This window comes from Natator depressus, chromosome 3 (genome assembly GCF_965152275.1).
Source record: "Natator depressus isolate rNatDep1 chromosome 3, rNatDep2.hap1, whole genome shotgun sequence".
NCBI classification, from domain to species: Eukaryota; Metazoa; Chordata; order Testudines; family Cheloniidae; genus Natator; species Natator depressus.
This window is the reverse complement of record NC_134236.1, coordinates 158,876,003-158,894,728: the sequence shown is the minus strand read 5'-3', so window position 1 is coordinate 158,894,728 and position 18,726 is coordinate 158,876,003. Positions and strand designations below refer to the sequence as shown.

Genomic DNA, 18,726 nt, shown 5'->3' with positions numbered 1-18,726 from the left:
CTGACATAGCTACATCATCAAGCACACACACACACACACACAGAGCTGACATAGCTATGCCAGCAAAACCGCCAGAGTAGACAACTATGCTGACAGAAAAGTGTTTCTGTTGATATACATTGCATCTCCATTAGGGGGCTCTGCCAACATAGCTATTCCAGCCAAGGCTCTGTAGAGTAGACCAGTGGTTGTCAACCTTTCCAGACTACTGTACCCCTTTCAGGAGGCTGATTTGCTTTGTGTACTCCCAAGTTGCACCTCACTTAAAAACGACTTGCTTACAAAATCAGACTTAAAAATGCAAAGGTGTCACAGCACACTATTACTGACAAATGGCTAACTTTCTCATTTTGACCATATAATTATAAAACAAATCACAGGTTGAGAAACACTGGTGCAGACAAAGCCTGAGAAGTGTCTTCACCTGACTAGTTATCCTTCAATTACTGTATTTACATAGTCAAGTTACTAAACATTTTTCTCTCCCCACAGTATTTTGTCAGCCATAGATGGCCATGTTCTCACCAGAAGGAAATAAAAGTGCTTCTCAGCATCACTCCACACACACAGCAAAAAAGCCTGGTTGACCATAAGCAGACTCTCTGACAATACAAAGATGGGTGGACATTTCAACATCTTGACTGGTCAGATTGCCCACCAATGGGCAGGTTAAGCAGACTACTACCAACTGGTCATCACTTCAGCAAATGCCCCTGGATACATCCAGCAATCTAGATCTTACAACACCCTCCACCATGGAGGAACTGGATGCTGGCATCAATGCCCTGAAAATGGGGAAAGCAGCAGGCCTAGATGACATCCGAACCAAACAGATCAAAAATGTCGGCTCCTCACACATGGAAGTGGCTTCTAAATACATTCAATACTTCTCTCATCCAGCTCAAGATACCAAAAATCTGGTGACAAACAAAGCTAGTGGCCCTTTTGTAGCCTGGTATGGAACCATCCAGCCCAAAAAACTTTTGACCTATCTCACTCCTGTGTGATATTTTAAAATTGTCTGAGTGGTTACGGTCATGTCACCTTACCCAAGTTATTGAACCACTGCTTATCAATGAACAGGCTGGCTTTCACCTATGTCAGTGATGGACTGGACAGCTTCTGAACTTGACACAACATATTGAAGGCAGGTTGATTATGGGAGCTGTGTTTGTTGATCTCTCAGCCACTTATGATTCAGTCAATCATTGTAAGCTTCTTGCCAAGGTACTAACGGTGACAAAGAACTACCCCAGTTCATGAATCTAATGCAGACCACGCTAGAGAACAGAAAATTCTTCATGAACTTTTGTGGAAAACAGAGCTGATGACAATGACAGAAGGATGGCCACCCACAAGATAGTGTCTTAGCATCTACATTATTCAACATAGACACAAACGACCAGCCAAGCTACCCTGGCACAAGGTGCATTATCTCTGCAGATGATCTGTGCATCACCACACAGCACAAGGAGTTTGGTGTGAGAGAGAGTACTCTGGTGAATGCACATAACACCCTAGAGAGGTATTACGCAGCCAAGCAACAACGTGCAAACCCAGCAAAGACGCAAGTCAGTGCATTCCAGCTCAAAAGCAGAAAGGCCAAATGCAAACTCATTATCAGCTGGGCTGGGACAAAACTTACTCATTCCACAAATCCCGAATATCTTGGTGTTACTCTCAACCGCACATTCTCCTTTAGAGCCCACATTGAGAAAGTGAAAGTTAGAATGCAAAGCAACATTCTTAGCAAACTGGTTAGCCACTCACTCTGCGATCAACAGCATTAGCACTTTGCTGCTCCTCTGCTGAATACACCTCATGCAAAGAAGCATGATCCCCCCTCATGCAAAGAAGCTAGACCCTGTACTTACCACTGCCTGCTGTTACATTACAGGACGCCTTAAGTCTGTCCACATCAACAGCCTCTACATCCTTGCAGGTATTGCTCCTCCTGATATACGCTGGGAAGTTGCTAATAGAATTGAGCACATAAGGCAATGCACAGATCCAAGACATCTGATATAACATTGACACTGAGTTGACTGAAGTCATTACAAAGTTCTCCTGCCACCGTTAAACCCCTCGATTTGTCACACAAACAGACAAGGGTTCAGTTAATCCAAACAAGGTCCTGTAGCTTGTGCGCTCCAGCTCCCAGTCAAGCATCCACCACCTGGTGCAGACCAGCCCTGGCCTATAAGGCATTGCTTTAATCGACTCCGCACTGGAGTTGGCCAGTCTAGAGACGCGATGATCAAGTGGGCTACTTCATTAGCCCCAATATCTGGGACTGTGGCAGAGTGCCTCAAAAGATGAAGCTTCTCCTGCAATGCCAGCTGCTTGAGTGACTTGGTGGAGTGCAATGATTGCGCAATTGCATGTGCTCCAATGTGATGGAAAGCAGCATGAGGACATGACAAGAAGATCTTGGAGCTAGCAGTAAAATTTTGGAAATGCAGCAGGAGAACTTCAATGAGTCAAGTACCAGGTAGTTCCATCCCACTCATCAGGCAATTGACACCAGCATTTTTCCCCCCCTCTTCCTCCTCCACAGTTACAGCATTAGTAAGTCCTTTCATTTTTAGTTTAAACCAATTTTTACCGAAAAAATCCCAGGTTTTACAAAAAGTATCATTTGTTTGTTTTATTTCTTCCAGTTTTCACCCTTCTTTTGTATCATTCAAATATATAAAAAAACCAAACTTGTTTTATTTGGAAAATAAAATACATTGCATGAGATATATGTATTCTGATAATACATTAGTCTGTGTGTATATGCAAAGCTGCCTGTTGAAGTAGACAATGGATTAGTCTAGAAGATACACACAAAAACCAAACAGGCATGCACACAAGCTCTGAAGTGTGTGCATATCTGAAGGTACTGATGAATCTCACGTCCACCACGTACACATTTCAAGCTGTGAGTGGATAACGGTTTAAAGATCTGACACACTAAAATGGGAAGGAAATGAAAATCTGTATCAGAATACGTTTCAGAACACAAGGAAGTATTCGAAAGTTTTAAAAAAAAACCAGGAGAAAAGGATGGAGTTGAGTGTATGTGCTGCAAATGGTGTGGCCCAATTATTAAATGTAAATATTTATAGGCTAATAGTTCTAAGTCTGCAATAGTAAACTGTTTATTCAAATGAAAAGTTTTATGTGGGGATTAGAGATGTATTGTTTTCTTTAAACTCAGAGGTGGCAGTGTGTTTTGAGTCCTGTTTTAGCTCTGCAGCGAACCACGTTGAATTCTATTCATCAAAGCATTAATCTATTGAATAGTTTTGCCCCTGTCCTTCCGGCCACTAAAATAGACCCCGATATTTACCCAGAAGAATCATGAATAGTTTTTTCCACCAACTTTCATCTATTTTTGTTGTTGCAGTAATAAACACCAATAAATTCCTGGGAAACATTAAATAAAATAAAAATGAAGGACCCTAAGCATTTGACAAGACTCACCTTTTCCTTCTTAAAGGATCATAAATTCCCCTCCCATCAAAGAGCACTGACAACAAGGTGGGAAGAGGCAACATGCTGCGTGATTAGAGCAGGGAACCAAAAAGAGTCAGATCACCTGGGTTCTGTTCCTGACCCATTGAGTGGCCTCGGCAAGTTAGTTAACCACCCAGTGCTCTCTAGTTTCTCCATCTGTGAAATGGAGATAATGATATCTATCTCACACAGGTATTACGAGACTTCGTGAAATAATGTTTGCAAAGTGATTTGAGGTCCTCACTTGAAAGATGTGTGGTCACCTCCGTATGTATGTGCATGCTGCTCCATTAACCCTGCCCTTCACTGGCCAGCAGATGTCCCTCTTTAAGAGAACAAGGCTCCCCCTCCCAGCATGGCATTAGAGCACAACACATCTACCGCTCTCCTTGTATCTGAGTGGTAGAGCACATCAGCAGTCTGAACTAGCAACTCCTGCACAAATTTTTAAAAAATGCTATTAAAACAAAACCCTACACTGCACACACAATTCTTTCCCTGGGGACTGTAAGCTAGAAAGCATCATAGAATCAAAGGGTTAGACAGAACTGCAAGGGTCATCTAGTCTAACCCCTTGCCGAGATGCAGGATTTGTTGTGTCTAAACCATCCAAGGCAGATGCCTATCCAGCCTCCTTTTGAAAACCTCCAGCGAAGGAGCTTCCACCACTTCCGGAAGCAGTCTTTTCCATTGTCCTACTGCTCTTACAGTTAGGAAGTTTTTCCTGAGATTTAATTTAAATCTTCTAGGCTGTAGTTTGAACTCATGGACGCTTGCTTTGCCCTCTGTGGCAAGACAAAACAACTTTTCTCCATCTTTTTTATGGCAGCCTTTCAAATATTTGAAAACTGCTATCATGCCCCTCTTAATCTCCTCTTTTTCAAACTAAACATACCCAGTTCCCTCAGCCTTTACTCATATGGCTTTCATTCCATCCTTTTGATCATCTTTGTCACTCACCTCTGGATCCTTTCCAGTTTCTCCAGGTCCCTTCTATACATTGGTGACCAAAATTGGATGCAATACTCCAGCTGAGGCCTAACCAGCACCAAGTAGAGTGGTACTATCCGCTCCCGTGACTTGCATGCTATGCTTCGGTTAATGCAACCTAAAATTGCATTTCCATGTTTGCAACAGCATCACATTGCAGACTCATGTTGAGGCTGTGCTCCACCACAACTCCCAGATCCTTCTCAGCAGTGCTGCTGCCAATTTTTCTTCCCCAAGTGTAGCTCCTCACATTTGTCTGTTGAATTTCATTTTGTTGTGAATGAACCACAACTGACAAGTGTTAGGCCCAGTCTAAACTACAGACTTCTGCTGCCATAGCGATGTTGATCAGGGATGTGATGAGCTGCGACTCCTGGCTGGCATAGCGGTGCCAGCAGAAGACTCTCGTGTAGATGCAGCTACACTGGCAAAACTGTCTTGTTTTGCTCACAGGGGATGGTTTTACTATAGGTACATCCACCCTAGGGGCACTTTGCCTGTGTAGAACACCAGTACAGTACTCCTAGTATTGACATGGCCTTTGCCATGTTATTTCATATGCTACTGGAAGGTGCTCAAGTACTACAGTGATTAGGACAGTTGAGAACCCGAACAGAATAGAACAAACCAGGAACCCGTGAAGCCACAAAGAAGCACTGGTAGTGTGCTAAAAAGAGCAGTGTGAATGTTGCGGCACAGGTGGTGGCTCAGGCTTGCCACCTGAACTAGGATCCAGGGGACTGGGGGCGTGTCATAGATATAGAGGGAAGGGTAAACACCTTTAAATCCCTCCTGGCCAGAGGAAAAACCCTCTCACCTGTAAAGGGTTAAGAAGCTAAAGGTAACCTCGCTGGCACCTGACCAAAATGACCAATGAGGAGACAAGATACTTTCAAAGCTGGAGGGGGGAAAACAAAGGGTTCTCTCTGTCTGTGTGATGCTTTTGCCGGGACCAGAGCAGGAATGCAGGTCAGAACTCCTGTGAAGGGCTAATAAGCAATCTAGTTAGATATGCGTTAGATTCTGTTTTGTTTAAATAGCTGATAAAATAAGTTGGGCTGAATGGAATGTATAGTCCTGTTTTTGTGTCTTTTTGTAACTTAAGGTTTTGCCTAGAGGGATTCTCTATGTTTTGAATCTGATTACCCTGTAAGGTATTTACCATCCTGATTTTACAGAGGTGATTCTTTTACTTTTTCTTTATTTAAAATTCTCTTTTAAGAACCTGATTGCTTTTTCATTGTTCTTAAGATCCAAGGGTTTGGGTCTGTGTTCACCTAGGCAAATTGGTGAGGATTTATCAAGCCTTCCCCAGGAAAGGGGATGTAGTGCTTGGGGGGATATTTTGAAGGGGAGACGTTTCCAAGCGGCCACTTCCTCTGTTCTTTGTGTAACGCTTTGGTGGTGGCAGCGTTTAACCTAAGCTGGTAAAAATAAGCGAAGGGGGTCTTTCATGCAGGTCCCCACATCTGTACCCTAGAGTTCAGAGTGGGGAAGAAACCTTGACAGTGCACTTGGCCTCATGCCCCTATACCAAGCCGCTGCCCATGCCATAACATCCACAATGCTATTTCTAGCATGATAGTTGAACCCTATTAACAGGGCTGGGAGGCACGTTCCCAACTACAGTGTAGACATACCTAAATAGGATTAATCTGACCATCCTTCTGAATCCCCAATTTACATACAAAGCCTATATAAGAGCACGGAAAGTGTTAAATAGGTTCCCTAATCAGTGTGGACATGTTTCAGAGTAGCAGCCGTGTTAGTCTGTATTCGCAAAAAGAAAAGGAGTACTTGTGGCACCTTAGAGACTAACCAATTTATTTGAGCATAAGCTTTTGTGAGCTACAGCTCACTTCATCAGTGAAGTGAGCTGTAGCTCACGAAAGCTTATGCTCAAATAAATTGGTTAGTCTCTAAGGTGCCACAAGTACTCCTTTTCCTTTAGTGTGGACATGGGATCAGAAGCCAAGGCTCCTGGCATTCTGTGGCCATTGTACTAGACAGACACCCTCCCCTTATCACTGCTGCAGAATGGCAAGAAAGTTGTCTTCCCTTCTCAGGACAACCAGCCCCCATGGGCAATGATTTACTCGTCACCTATTGAGGAGTGTGGAAGTCATTCTGGTGCCTCAGTGCTTGAGACGGAGGTAAATGGAGGAGCATCGTAGTACAGGGCCCTATTCTTGCCAGGTGTGGGACTAGAACGGAGAGAGAGCGCATCGCCTGTTTGTCAGAGGGTAATGCCAGCCTCAGAACAATCTACAGAAGATGGGAGGATGAAAACAGTCTCTGGCTGGGAGGTTATTGAATGCACAAAACTTATTCCCAGGGTCCTAAAAAAACCCATGTTCTACGGCAAACCAGCTTCCCCTCCCATCCTATTATGTATGGATCACTGGACCCCAGCAATGCACCAGTTCCCCTGAGAGCATGTGGCTACAAACTCAGAGTTTTAATCCAGCACCCTTATCCTTGTGTGTGTATCCGTCCCCTGATTCTGCCAAACTCATATGAAAGAGCTTATTATTGGAACTTCGGGTGGAATAAATACTTCTCAGTGTGAACAAGAGTGTCAGGATTGAGTTCTATGAGGGTCAGTTGCACTTTCATTGCCTTCCGTTTAGACCTTATCTATGCAGGGATTTTAGCCACTGGTGTAAATCATACATTGTTGCAGCCACACTGGTGGCTAAAATCCCAGCGTAGATAAGGCCAATGGGTAACTAAGGAGCCTAAATCCTATTTTCAAAAGTGACTTAGGCACTTACGAGCCTAAATCTCATCAAAAGACACTGGAACATAGGCTCCTAAGCCGCTTAGGTGATTTTGAAAATTTTACTCTAAATCTCCTTTACGGGGCTGTGCTAACAAGATCCCACCACATAAGACACACTTTTCTCTGGCAGCAGTCTGTTGTTTTCTCGGGAACAAGACCTTATCTGCTGTGCAAAGGGTGTAATTGCTTTTTGATAGCAGTACCTTTCTCTAGCACCCTTCAGCTCAAGGATCCTAAAGCACCTCCTAAATTATATACATAGAACACCATTGAAATGCAGCCACGTCTGGGGAGGAATACAGCTGTCTGCTGCACCATAGTGCAGGAAGGGAGAATGCTGACCAAAGATATTGGTGCAAATCCATGCTATTGCATTATTCCGCATAGTCTATAGTTTTTTGTGTCAGTATAACCATTTTGGTCAGGGGTGTGCTTTTTTTACCCAAATAGTGATACCAAGTGTAGATGCAATTATATTGGTATAAATGTGCCTACTGGTATTGCTTATTGCCCTTCCCATATGGGAATAGCTATGCGTTCTCAAACTGGGGGTTGTGTGACCCCCTCAGGGAGTCGCGAGCTGCCAGCCTCTAGTGTTAAATATAAAAAAGTGTTTTCAATATATAAAGGTGAGGTCGCACTCCGATGCTTGCTGTGTGAAAGGGGTCAGCAGTACCACTGTGAGAACCACTCGCCAATATAAAAGCACCTTTTCCCAGTATAATTGCGTCCACACTAGAGGGGTTGTACTGCTTTAACTTTGCCAGAGTACTTAAAGCAGTACAACTTTTGTGTGTAGACAAGCCCTTTATCTGCTCTCATTGATAGTGTTATGGGGGTTTTAACATCCACTCAGAGCAGAACAGAGCTTGGGTTTTAAGCTCTGGCAAGTGCATCCACAACACCCAGGGTGCTTCTGTTACTCCTGTCCCATCAAAGAGACAAGCCCTGTAGTGTGATGCAGAGTTCCAGCAGCTCTGTCTTGACTTTGGTGAGTGTAGCGGTGGTCCGAAAGTGGCTGTGTGAAAATGGCACCTTCCTTGTGTATACTCAGACTCACAGCTGCTCAGGGAGTTGGCTCATGCATCAAGAGAACTGTCCAGTAAACCCCACTTATAACATCTCTGATCCTGAGAAGGACTCATTTACTGGTGATGGTGCAGGAGGCAGAAAGAACCAAGCTCAACTCTCAGATCCCAGCAGGAGTTTACAGAGATTACTGGGGGGCGGGGGGGTGGGAAACAATCTCCTTACTCTTACACTAAGAACATTGGATCTGAAGATGAACAGAATGCCATAATGCCATTTTAACAGCATGACTTTGAGAGCAGACCAGGACCTTATGTAGAACTATGGTGCCACACAGTCCTGTCTACCATTTGGACCATGGTAGAGAGAGAGGCAGAGCCCTGGACAAAGTTGCTCATTTTAAAAAAAAAAACAACCCAACCTCCCTTTGCCCCCTTGAATGCACATGGTAACCATGCAGGAAGAGGATAACTGGTTATATTTTGTCCATTCGCACAGGAATGAGCTTTGCAGTAGCCCAGCCCTGCCCTCGTGACATTTCCAGCAGGGATAACAAACAGTTCTGAAAAATGTAAATGATTGTGCTGGAGAGGTGGTGAGGAAGGGCTGACATTTTTAAAATGGTTTCCAACATACGAGAGGAAGGATGGCCTTGTGTTTAAAGCAGTGAACTGGGATGCAGGAGACCTAGGTTCAATTCTGGCTCTACCACAGGCTTCCTATGTGACCTTGTGTAAGGTCCGTGTAAGACCTTATGTAAGATTGTTCTGTGCCTCAGTTTCCCCATCCATTCTTGTGTTAGGCACACACACACTCTGGCTACAGGTAGGTAAGCACAATAGAAATCCCTTCAAGTAAAATCAATACCATTCTAAAGACTAGGGAGCCAAATTCAGCTATCCCAAGATAATTATACTGTCACAGTTCCACTGATGTAGCTGAGAGCAGAATCTGACTATAGACCACTACTACAGGGGCAGTCATACCTCAGCCACTCCAATGGCGCCACCGTGTTGTAAGAGACAACTCAATAAGCACACACCCCTGCTTAGCACAGCCCAAGATGTAGTGTAGACAGGATCACAGCGTGCCCGGTCACATTCTGGATCTCCTTGTTTCGCATATAATCATTTCTCTCTTTGCCTAACTGCCCCGTCACCTCGGGCTGCTTTAGTATTTGTCACCTGACCATTTCCTCTCAAACCCTGTGAGCATTCCACCCCTTCAGACCCTGTCAAAGGACTTCACATGCTGCTTAGACGTTGGCAGCACCATTTTCCAGCCATACTCCAAAGGCCCTATCTATGCCACACAAAAACAAAACCAACCTGGACACAACACCTGTGTCCTTCGACACAGCTCTGTCGTACAGGTTGTCCATGGCTTTAGCATGGTTCAAGGACATGGTTCGGTCTGTTCTCATTCTGCACTGCAAGGTGAGAGAGCCAGCGCTTTATCTAATTCACACTGGTGCGTAGATAGCAAGTTGACTGGGGCCTTAAGATGCTTAATATAGACAGACACGTGGCTGATTGGAGATGGACTTCCTCTTTTCAACTGCTACAGCATGTTTCTTTGAATCTTGCTTATGGCTGGGGGAGATGGTGTAACACTATAGCAGGCTGGGTTGCAGCTCCATCCCCCAAAGGCAAACTAGCTCTGAGGTAGGTCAATCATCTGGCAATGATCTGGCCAAGTTTGCTGTGCTTTCTGGTTAAATGCAGAGCACAGCATCAGTCACTCCCCTCCCCCAGGATATTCTCCTGTAAGTTACCTAGTCTTTTCAAAAAGAAAAGGAGGACTTGTGGCCCCTTAGAGACTAAGGGGCCACAAGTCCTCCTTTTCTTTTTGCGGATACAGACTAACACGGCTGCTACTCTGAAATCTGATCTTTTCAAGATTCCATACACACCCTCCCATGGAGCCATAACACACATAGTAGAGCATGGGAGTTGTGCACTGGGCATTGGTTGTGTTTGCATTTCAGGTTACAAACAAAACTTGTGGGTTTATCAATATGAACTCATGGGTTTCTTGATCATCGTATTCCTTGCTAATGAGTCACAGTTTGGAGCCTTTAATCTGGCCAGTAAGCAACTGATAGTTAGATGTGTTTCCCAATGGGAAAATGCATCCGATGAAGTGAGCTGTAGCTCACGAAAGCTTATGCTCAAATAAATTGGTTAGTCTCTAAGGTGCCACAAGTCCTCCTGTTCTTTTTCCCAGTGGGCTAATTGGAAGCATTTCATCTTAGTTCTCATGCTATTTCTATTGAAAACACTTTCCTGCCCCCTCCAAAGAAGCAATAGCTTTACAAAAATATTTGCACATTGTTTGGGCCTCACCGTTTGATTATGAACTAATAAAATTCCATCATCAAGCAGCTACAGGCCCTGTAATAGCAGGACATCAGGCAGTGATGTCTAGTGGCTAGAACAAGAGGCTAGGAATCAGGACACACGGGTTCTAGTCCTAGCTCTGCCATTGACTTTTTTGTGCAACTTTGGGCAAGTCACTTAAACCCTCTGTGCCTCAATTTCCCCATATGCCAAATGGGGATAATAATACATAGCCACCTTTGGAAAATACTTTGAGAGCCTCAACTAAAAGCTGCCATATAAGTGAAATAATTGTTAAGAGATCATCTTAAATCCTGGGGACTAATACCTTCCCTAGCCAAATGTTTGTTCAGATTTATAAAAGAATGAGCTTTACTACAGCATATAGAGAACTGGGTCTTCTCCAGCTTCGTTAGAGATCAACCACCTACTCCAGACAAGAATTTGTTTCTATGTGTAAAAAGAAAAGGAGGACTTGTGGCTCTTTAGAGACTAATAAATTTATTTGAGCATAAGCTTTCGTGAGCTACTGTAGCTTACGAAAGCTTATGCTCAAATAAATTTGTTAGTCTCTAAGGTGCCACAAGTCCTCCTTTTCTTTTTGCAGCTACAGACTAACACGGCTGCTACTCTGAAACGTTTCTATGTGTGGTATTCACAGCTAGCAGAATTCCAAATGCATGGAACTAGTACGTTGACTGTAAATCAATAAATTCTATTTCAGAAATGAACAAGTTCTTCTAGCATCCTGCTACTACGGGAAGCCTAGGTTTAACCGTGATCAGGTAACGTTTTTAAACACAACTGTCCTTGTCTACTTTATGGGCAAAATCCTGTTGAACATGTTTGTTAACATGTTTTCTAACATAATGGATTTTCCCCAGTGTAAACAAGGCCTAAATGAGTTTATACTTGTCCAGTATTAACAGTCAGCAAAGCTACAGAAATGATACATTTGCTGGCCTCTGTGTTACTACACAGGAATTGCTTATACCATATGCCCAGATCACAGGTAAAATCGGAGGATTTATGCAAATCTAGAAGAAATTATTTTTGGATTGACATGATATAACCTTGGATTCCTGCTTGTCAAAGAGACGTCTGTGTTCTAAATTCCCTGTGTTATATAATAAGATGATTGCTATACTATTTTCTGTTGCTTGTGTTCACATGAAGTAGACCTGATTGATAATGCACCAGAGTGTGTGTGGAGCAGCAGCTGCGCTGTGCTTTCAAAGAGCATTACTGATCTTTTTAAAGCCTGGCTGCAGATTGACATCACTGATGAATAGATTCAAGTTCTCAGATAAATTCTATCCACAACATGCAACCTTCATGCATTGCTAGCAGGAAGGAGGTTGATAGGAAGCCTCTGTGTGGTGACATAGGCTAGTAACATTTATGTATTTGTTCCTTTCTCTTCCCCGCACTCAGGGTCTGCATCTTCTGATTAGCAGTGTGAAAGACTTATCCAGGGAGACTGGTTGCCTCAGGGAATTAGCAATAGGAGTAAAGTCTTTCATCTCTAGAGTGTGGTTCAAGGCAGCCTCTGTCAGCAGTGACCAAAAGTTGTTCCCATTTGGTAGTGTAATGACTAGGAGGTTTTGTTAGCTCCCAGTATATGGCTGGTCCAGGTGACAATAGGCTGGAAACACATGAGACCCTTTACACTGTCAGCCCTAATGTCTGTGCCACACTGTCAGTCTGTGAATTCCTGGCTACGCTGGAAGGCTTGTAAAAAATGGTGTCTAGTAGAGTCAGAGCCATTGACAGGGAAGCGTGAATGGCTGCTGCCCAGGCTGTAGCTGCCTTGCGGAGATGCTCAGTCGGTCAGTTTCCAGGACAATCGGGCTGGTCTTGTTTACTAACAGGGTGTTCACAGCTTGAAAAATAATGATGCTGGGTTTGGGGCTCATGTGGGGCTCAGATGCACTTGGGGTAACGGAATAATTTTCATAGATGGTGAATGAAACACTTTCCAGAGCATCTGCACAAGGCCTGTGCACCACTTAAGCCCATAGGGCTTGATTTAGTATTGCCTTGGGCCCCTTTACATCAGCTTGGCTGGCACAAAGAGGCCACAGGACAAGTGCAATACCCCAATGCCATTCAGATGCAAAATGGCCTCTGACAGCTCTTCACCACCCCTTCTAGGGACTCAGGGGGCACATTAGGGAAGGAGGAGTGGGGCCAGGGCAGCAGACCTGTCCTCCTACAAAGCCCAATAGAGCTCATTGAAGCAGGGGTGCAAGTTAAGGCAGCCCCTGGATAGAGGAGGCACAAGCTGCTTCCTCCTTGCTCCTGCATCAGGGTGGGGATCAGGGCTGAGTCCTGACAGCTCTAGGCTTGGCAGTTCATAGCCCTGGCACCTCTGGGCTTGCCGTGTCAGTTATGAAAGTAAAAAAAAAAATTGCTTGAGCCCCCAAACCTAATTGTTTGAGCCCCAGCACCTCTTTCATTAACAATTAAGCACTGGTAGGGATGTGGTCCACAGGGTTGAAATGGTGCATAGTAATCAAATAGGATGTTGTTGGGGTTTTTTGGCAAGTATATAAACTGTTGCTAACATTTCTTCAAAATCTCATTATAAGAGCATAAGAACATGAGTGGCCATACTGGGTCAGAGCAAAGGTCCATCTGGCCCAGTATCCTGTCTTCCGACAGTGGCCAATGCCAGATGCCCCAGAGGGAATGAACAGAACAGGCCATCACCATGTGATCCATCCCCTGCTTCCCATTTCAGTTTCTATCATTCCATTTGTTCACTGAGAACAGAGACTTAAGAACAACCTTCCCCCTTTTTAAAGTGAGTCTCTTCTGGGAGAAAATTCAAGACGCCCTCTAGTTAGTTCCTTTCCCCCCTGTTTGTATTATTTTCTGAACAGCACATGTAATAACTGGAGCAACAATGCAATTGCATCAAAATATCATAGACTGAAATGTTGCTGAATAAGACACAGAGCAGTGATTTGGGCATGCTGGCATTATGTGATCTAGCCTTGACTATATCCAGGCAGAGTGGGGATACCCACACATTCCACAACAGAGGAGAGCTGGTGGGAGGTGGGGATGAATGTGTCAAACCTTAGGGGGCTACAAACATCTGATTAGCTGGCCACTTCATCAAAAAAAAATGGTGGCCAAGGTGTATACCTGCCAGACGGTGATGAGCTGGGAAAGTGAGAATATTGCAAATACCTAACTTAATACATTGTTGCACAATTCTTGTATAAATGCCCTGGGCTTGCTGAGTTACTTTCCAAGGTGGAAACATGTATCACTCTTCCCCTTTTCAGAGTAGCAGCCGTGTTAGTCTGTAGCCGCAAAAAGAACAGGAGGACTTGTGGCACCTTAGAGACTAACAAATTTATTTGAGCATAAGCTTTTGTGAGCTACATCGGATGCATTCCACTGAATGCATCCGATGAAGTGAGCTGTAGCTCACGAAAGCTTAGGCTCAAATAAATGTATTAGTCTCTAAGGTGCCACAAGTCCTCCTGTTCTTCCCCTTTTGAGTTTCTAATCAAAGACCGATCTGTTTTCAGCTACAGTCAACTTTGAAGTTCGAGCAGACATCGCAGCAGTGAAAATGCCCAGGTGACACCGGGCTCCCGACCTGCTCTATGTCACACTCCAGTTTTAAGGCAGCGAGGGAGAGTTCTATGACAGGTACAGAACATACTGAAGGACCCTGACGTATATCCACGCTCAGGTGCAGCAGCACCACTTTCTGTGTGAGCTTGGGCTGCAGCATGGGGAGAAGGAGTTTTGTTTTGGCCCCAACCACTCCTAGAAAATGTGCTGCCAATGTCCAAAGAGCCTTGAGTTTTAAGACACCATTTCACGGAGCTAACCAGTAAACGGCGTGGAACACATGGCCCGACTATGTTGGACAAACGCTTCGAGTTCAAAAGCTAAACCAACACACAAGTAGCATTATGGTAAACATGATTTTGCCCTTAATATTGGCAAAGAAAGCGTTGTTTAGAGACATGTTAGATGGCTCTGGTTAACGCTGCGAGAAACAGGGTGGGCTCAACTGGTTAGTCATTGACTGCTGGAATTGGGGAAAATTCCCACTGTAGACAAGGCCTTTATTCCTGACTAACCATCAGCTTGTTGTGGTTTCTTGGTGTCCTCTCACTTAATTAGTCAGTTTTTTAAAAGTGAATTTCTTGCTGGTGGGACCGATAGGCCTGGAGAGAGAAGTCCTCTTTGCAAGAGCCACTGTAGGGCTGGCATCAGCCAGCCCAGCCAATGGGTGTCATTGGGGGTGTTGGGGGTATGATATGCAGACACTTTTCCACTGGGAACTGGACTGAGACCAATCCACTTTCTATACAGACCACTGAACCCCCAGAAAATACTGACAAGTTTTGGTCACTGACTATCTTGTGTGAGTTTGTCTCAGTGAAAAACTCTGCATCTAATTTCTAAACCCCTAAGCTATTCTTTCTAGCTGATTTTTCCATTGGAAAATGTATATTACTCTTTCTATAAGAACAATTTTTCAGCCTTTGTGTTTAAGTAACTGATACTTGAACATCTTCCTGCACTTTTTCCAGGCTCTAAATGAAGAAATCTGGACCTTTTTATGACTAGATCAGGGTGGGCTAATAGACCACTATAGTTAAGGGTGAGACTAGTTCACTACTTAACAGCTGGTTTTCCTACCTGCTCTAAAATCCACATTGATTATTGTCTCTCAAATTGCTGTGTCTCATGGGAATCGGGGGGCGGTGTAGTGATCCATACCTGGGGCTGTCTGAGCAGGGGTTCTTGCAATACAGCCGTACCCTTCCTTAAAAAGCATATGATGCCAACATGTTATCGTTCTTATCACTTTTTTTTTGGTACATACCTGGGGCTCAGACTAAGACTCTGATCCTCCCAAAATTGATATCACCTGCTCAGGACTGAGCTCAGCTAGGATCCAGCATCCACTGCCCCTTTTGAAAGACAACATTTAAAAAGTTATTCAGAATAAAATTTGGATCTGCAGTGAGGCTTAAGCCAAGCTGCTGTGCTGGAGAAAGTCATCTGTGCACAGTGTAGCAGGACTGGGGCCCGATTACAAGCCAGAGGGTGTGCAGGTAACCTAATGTCAGAGTAAGTGGGTGACTCAAGGTTTTCATAGATTCATAGATATTAAAGTCAGAAGGGACCTTATGATCATCTAGTCCGACCTCCTGCACAATGCAGGCCAGAGAATCTCACCCACCCACTCCTGCGATAAACCTCTCACCTATGTCTGAGCTATTGAAGTCCTCAAATCGTGGTTTAAAGACTTCAAGGAGCAGAGAATCCTCCAGCAAGTGACCCGTGCCCCATGCTACAGAGGAAGGTGAAATGCTGTGGTCACTGAACACAAGCACTGGCCATGTACCATGATCCTGAGTCCTACCTGTGGCGGCTTTCTCAGAGTGTGTGTTGTGCACATTAATTGCATTCTCCAAGGGCCCCTCCCGTAATTTTTGCCATGAGACCAAAGTTTCAGGTTTAAGAGCTGGTATTTCAAGGGCCCTAAAGTCCACATACACACTTCAGGTACGTCTATACAGCAGCTAGACACCCGCAGCTGGCTCATGCCAGCCAACTCAGCGGGAGCCACTCGAGCTCAGATTTCAACTTTGTCAAAGAAAAGAGCATTAATTACATGGAGGGAAGATGAAAGACTCAAGTAAGCTTTGCATTTGGGTAATATAATGTAATCAAGACTCATTGTCTTCATTAAAGCATTTAGACGGCCCAGCTGCATCAGTGCAGCTGCTCCAATGCAGTGTTTTAAGTGTAGACCTGCCCTTAAGTTCCCCTCCACTCCCCCTTGCTGCTGGTAGATATGCACCGCATAGCCATATGCACCATAGCTGGTAGATGCACACCTCATAGCCCAGCGACTACCCCATTCCTTCCTCCTTATGGCCCCTTCAGCCTTGTTGGGAGCAAGAAGGGGCCAGAAGGTTGGCAGATCTAGTAGTTGAGTGGCAGGCAGGTGTTCCCAGGAATCCTCCTGGTGCCACCCCAGGTGCTCCTCTCATTACTGCTACTTCCTCAGAAAATAAGGGAAATTCACTGCCCACAAACCCAACACAGAACATAAAGTGACACCATTCCTTATGTCTGCTTATTGGAAGGCAGTCCTGGTTGACACTAGCCAGCTCCAGGGGGCAGAGCTAAGGTTAGAGTTAGCATGTATCTTAACTCTTTATTTCCTGTTTTTTCAGCGGTTTAAGTATAGGTACATTCAACATTTTGGAACTTTACTAGGCACTGTCAGTCAACCTTAACTCTGCATTAACAAAGCCCTTGGGCAATGTTCCTAAGACAACAGTCTCAGAAACAGATTGCCCCCTTGTGGAAAAATTAAACTTTCAGCAAACAAACTTTTTCCAGAAAAGTAGGAAAGAGTTTGAGGGGGACTTGGAGAAATTTTCAAATATGCTTCCACTTAAATCTATTTACCTTTCACAGTGACCCCTTTGCTTATGTAATTATTAAATACATTATTAAATAGATTTAGTTTTAAAAGCTCATGCCTAAATTTCTAGGAAACTGGGCCACTTTTATGCTATTAAAATCACACGCGAGTTACTTTGCCTCAGTTGCACAAAAGATATACCAAAAATAAGTCTCCCTTGCAACACTCTCTGACTCCTCCCACCCCTTAGGTGTTGCACCTCAGTGCCCATCTGGTATATTTATGTTATAGCAATACCTAAAGGCCCAAGCAAGATCAGGACTCCCAAGTGACAGCACTGTGCAAACATATAGTGAGGGACAGCCCCTGCCCGAAAGGCACAGGAATAGCTAGGAATAGAACTCCCAGTCCACTGTTCTATGAGCCTTTGCTGTAGTGAGCCCTAAGAGACATCTAGAGGCAGCTATATTCCGTACATCTTAGCTCCTCCCTTTACACTTTTAAGACCAATGACAGTTATTTTCTAGGTGTTTTCAGGCAAGTCTGCGGGCCTGGGAAATCTCCCAAATGCTTGAGTCTAAGACAAAATTATGAGGATAGGTGAGTATGTTCCCTATGTGCTTTCTCTGAACACACAGGCAGCAGTGCTGAAAAAATATTTTCCCTTGGACTTCTCTATGTGATTTGGTTGCATTAGCGTGTGTCGATATAACTAATTTTGCAGGACTTTTAATCGTGTGTATATATATATATATATATATCTCAAGGAAAAAAGCTTGAATAATGTGGAGAGTTAAAATAAAGGCAATGCAGAACTACAAAAGTGGAAGAAAATCTATGCAAGAATCTCCTTTTTAGGGAGAAAAAAACCATTCACTCTTATATAGTTTGCTCAGAGGGTTCTGCATCTGCATCATTGACAGCAGTTTAAGCATTAAACCTGTTAAATATGATGTAGGTTAGAAAAGGCAGCTCAGAAATACCACCACTGAGTTTCCATTAGCTATTGGGTCTGTAGTTTTTGCATAGTCCTAAATCAAAACCAGAAATGAAAATAGCTTTCCCCAGCTTGTTTATTTAACCAAAGGGGAGCCACATCATGTCAAAAGAAAAGGAGTACTAGCTGTAGCTCATGAAAGCTTATGCTCAAATACATTGGTTAGTCTCTAAGGTGCCACTAGTCCTCCTTTTCTTTTTGCGAATACAAACTAACACGGCTGCTACTCTGAAACACATCATGTCAGTCATTTCTATCTAGACTGGATAAAGTGCTAAAAAACAGGCTGTAGGGAACTATCTTGCACTGAACAAACTAGACGTGACCAAATGTGGATCTTCCAGGGTGCTATGAACTCCTTGTACAGTTGTAATATTAGCACATGAAGATTACTTTGGTAATTGATGCATCTAGTTGGCCAGCAATTGAATGGTTGTCATTATTAATAAGGAAGCCCAGTTGTGGAAAGTTTAAGTAGGCCATTAAAATGAATATGGTTAGAGTTCACACCTCCTACTGTTAATATGAGAAGTGAACAAGACCACAGTGCACTGAATTATATTGCATGTCCTTCTTATAAGCTGAGAGCTAGAAACTCTCGGTGAGCTTGAGCCTGCTCCATTGAAGTCAATGGGAGTTTCACTATTAACTTGAATGGGAGCATGATCAA

At 43.9% G+C, this 18,726-nt stretch overlaps 1 long non-coding RNA gene across 1 annotated transcript in view; it reads right to left on the bottom strand.

The window, feature by feature from the left end:
* Positions 1-18,726, bottom strand: part of LOC141984159 (uncharacterized) — a 33,691-nt gene that overhangs the window by 1,445 nt on the left and 13,520 nt on the right. The window contains exons 2-3 of the long non-coding RNA XR_012638670.1: positions 15,503-15,590; positions 1,875-1,975 (exon numbers count right to left, since the gene is read on the bottom strand). This is a non-coding gene — a long non-coding RNA (uncharacterized LOC141984159). The remainder of the gene's footprint in view (positions 1-1,874; positions 1,976-15,502; positions 15,591-18,726) is intronic.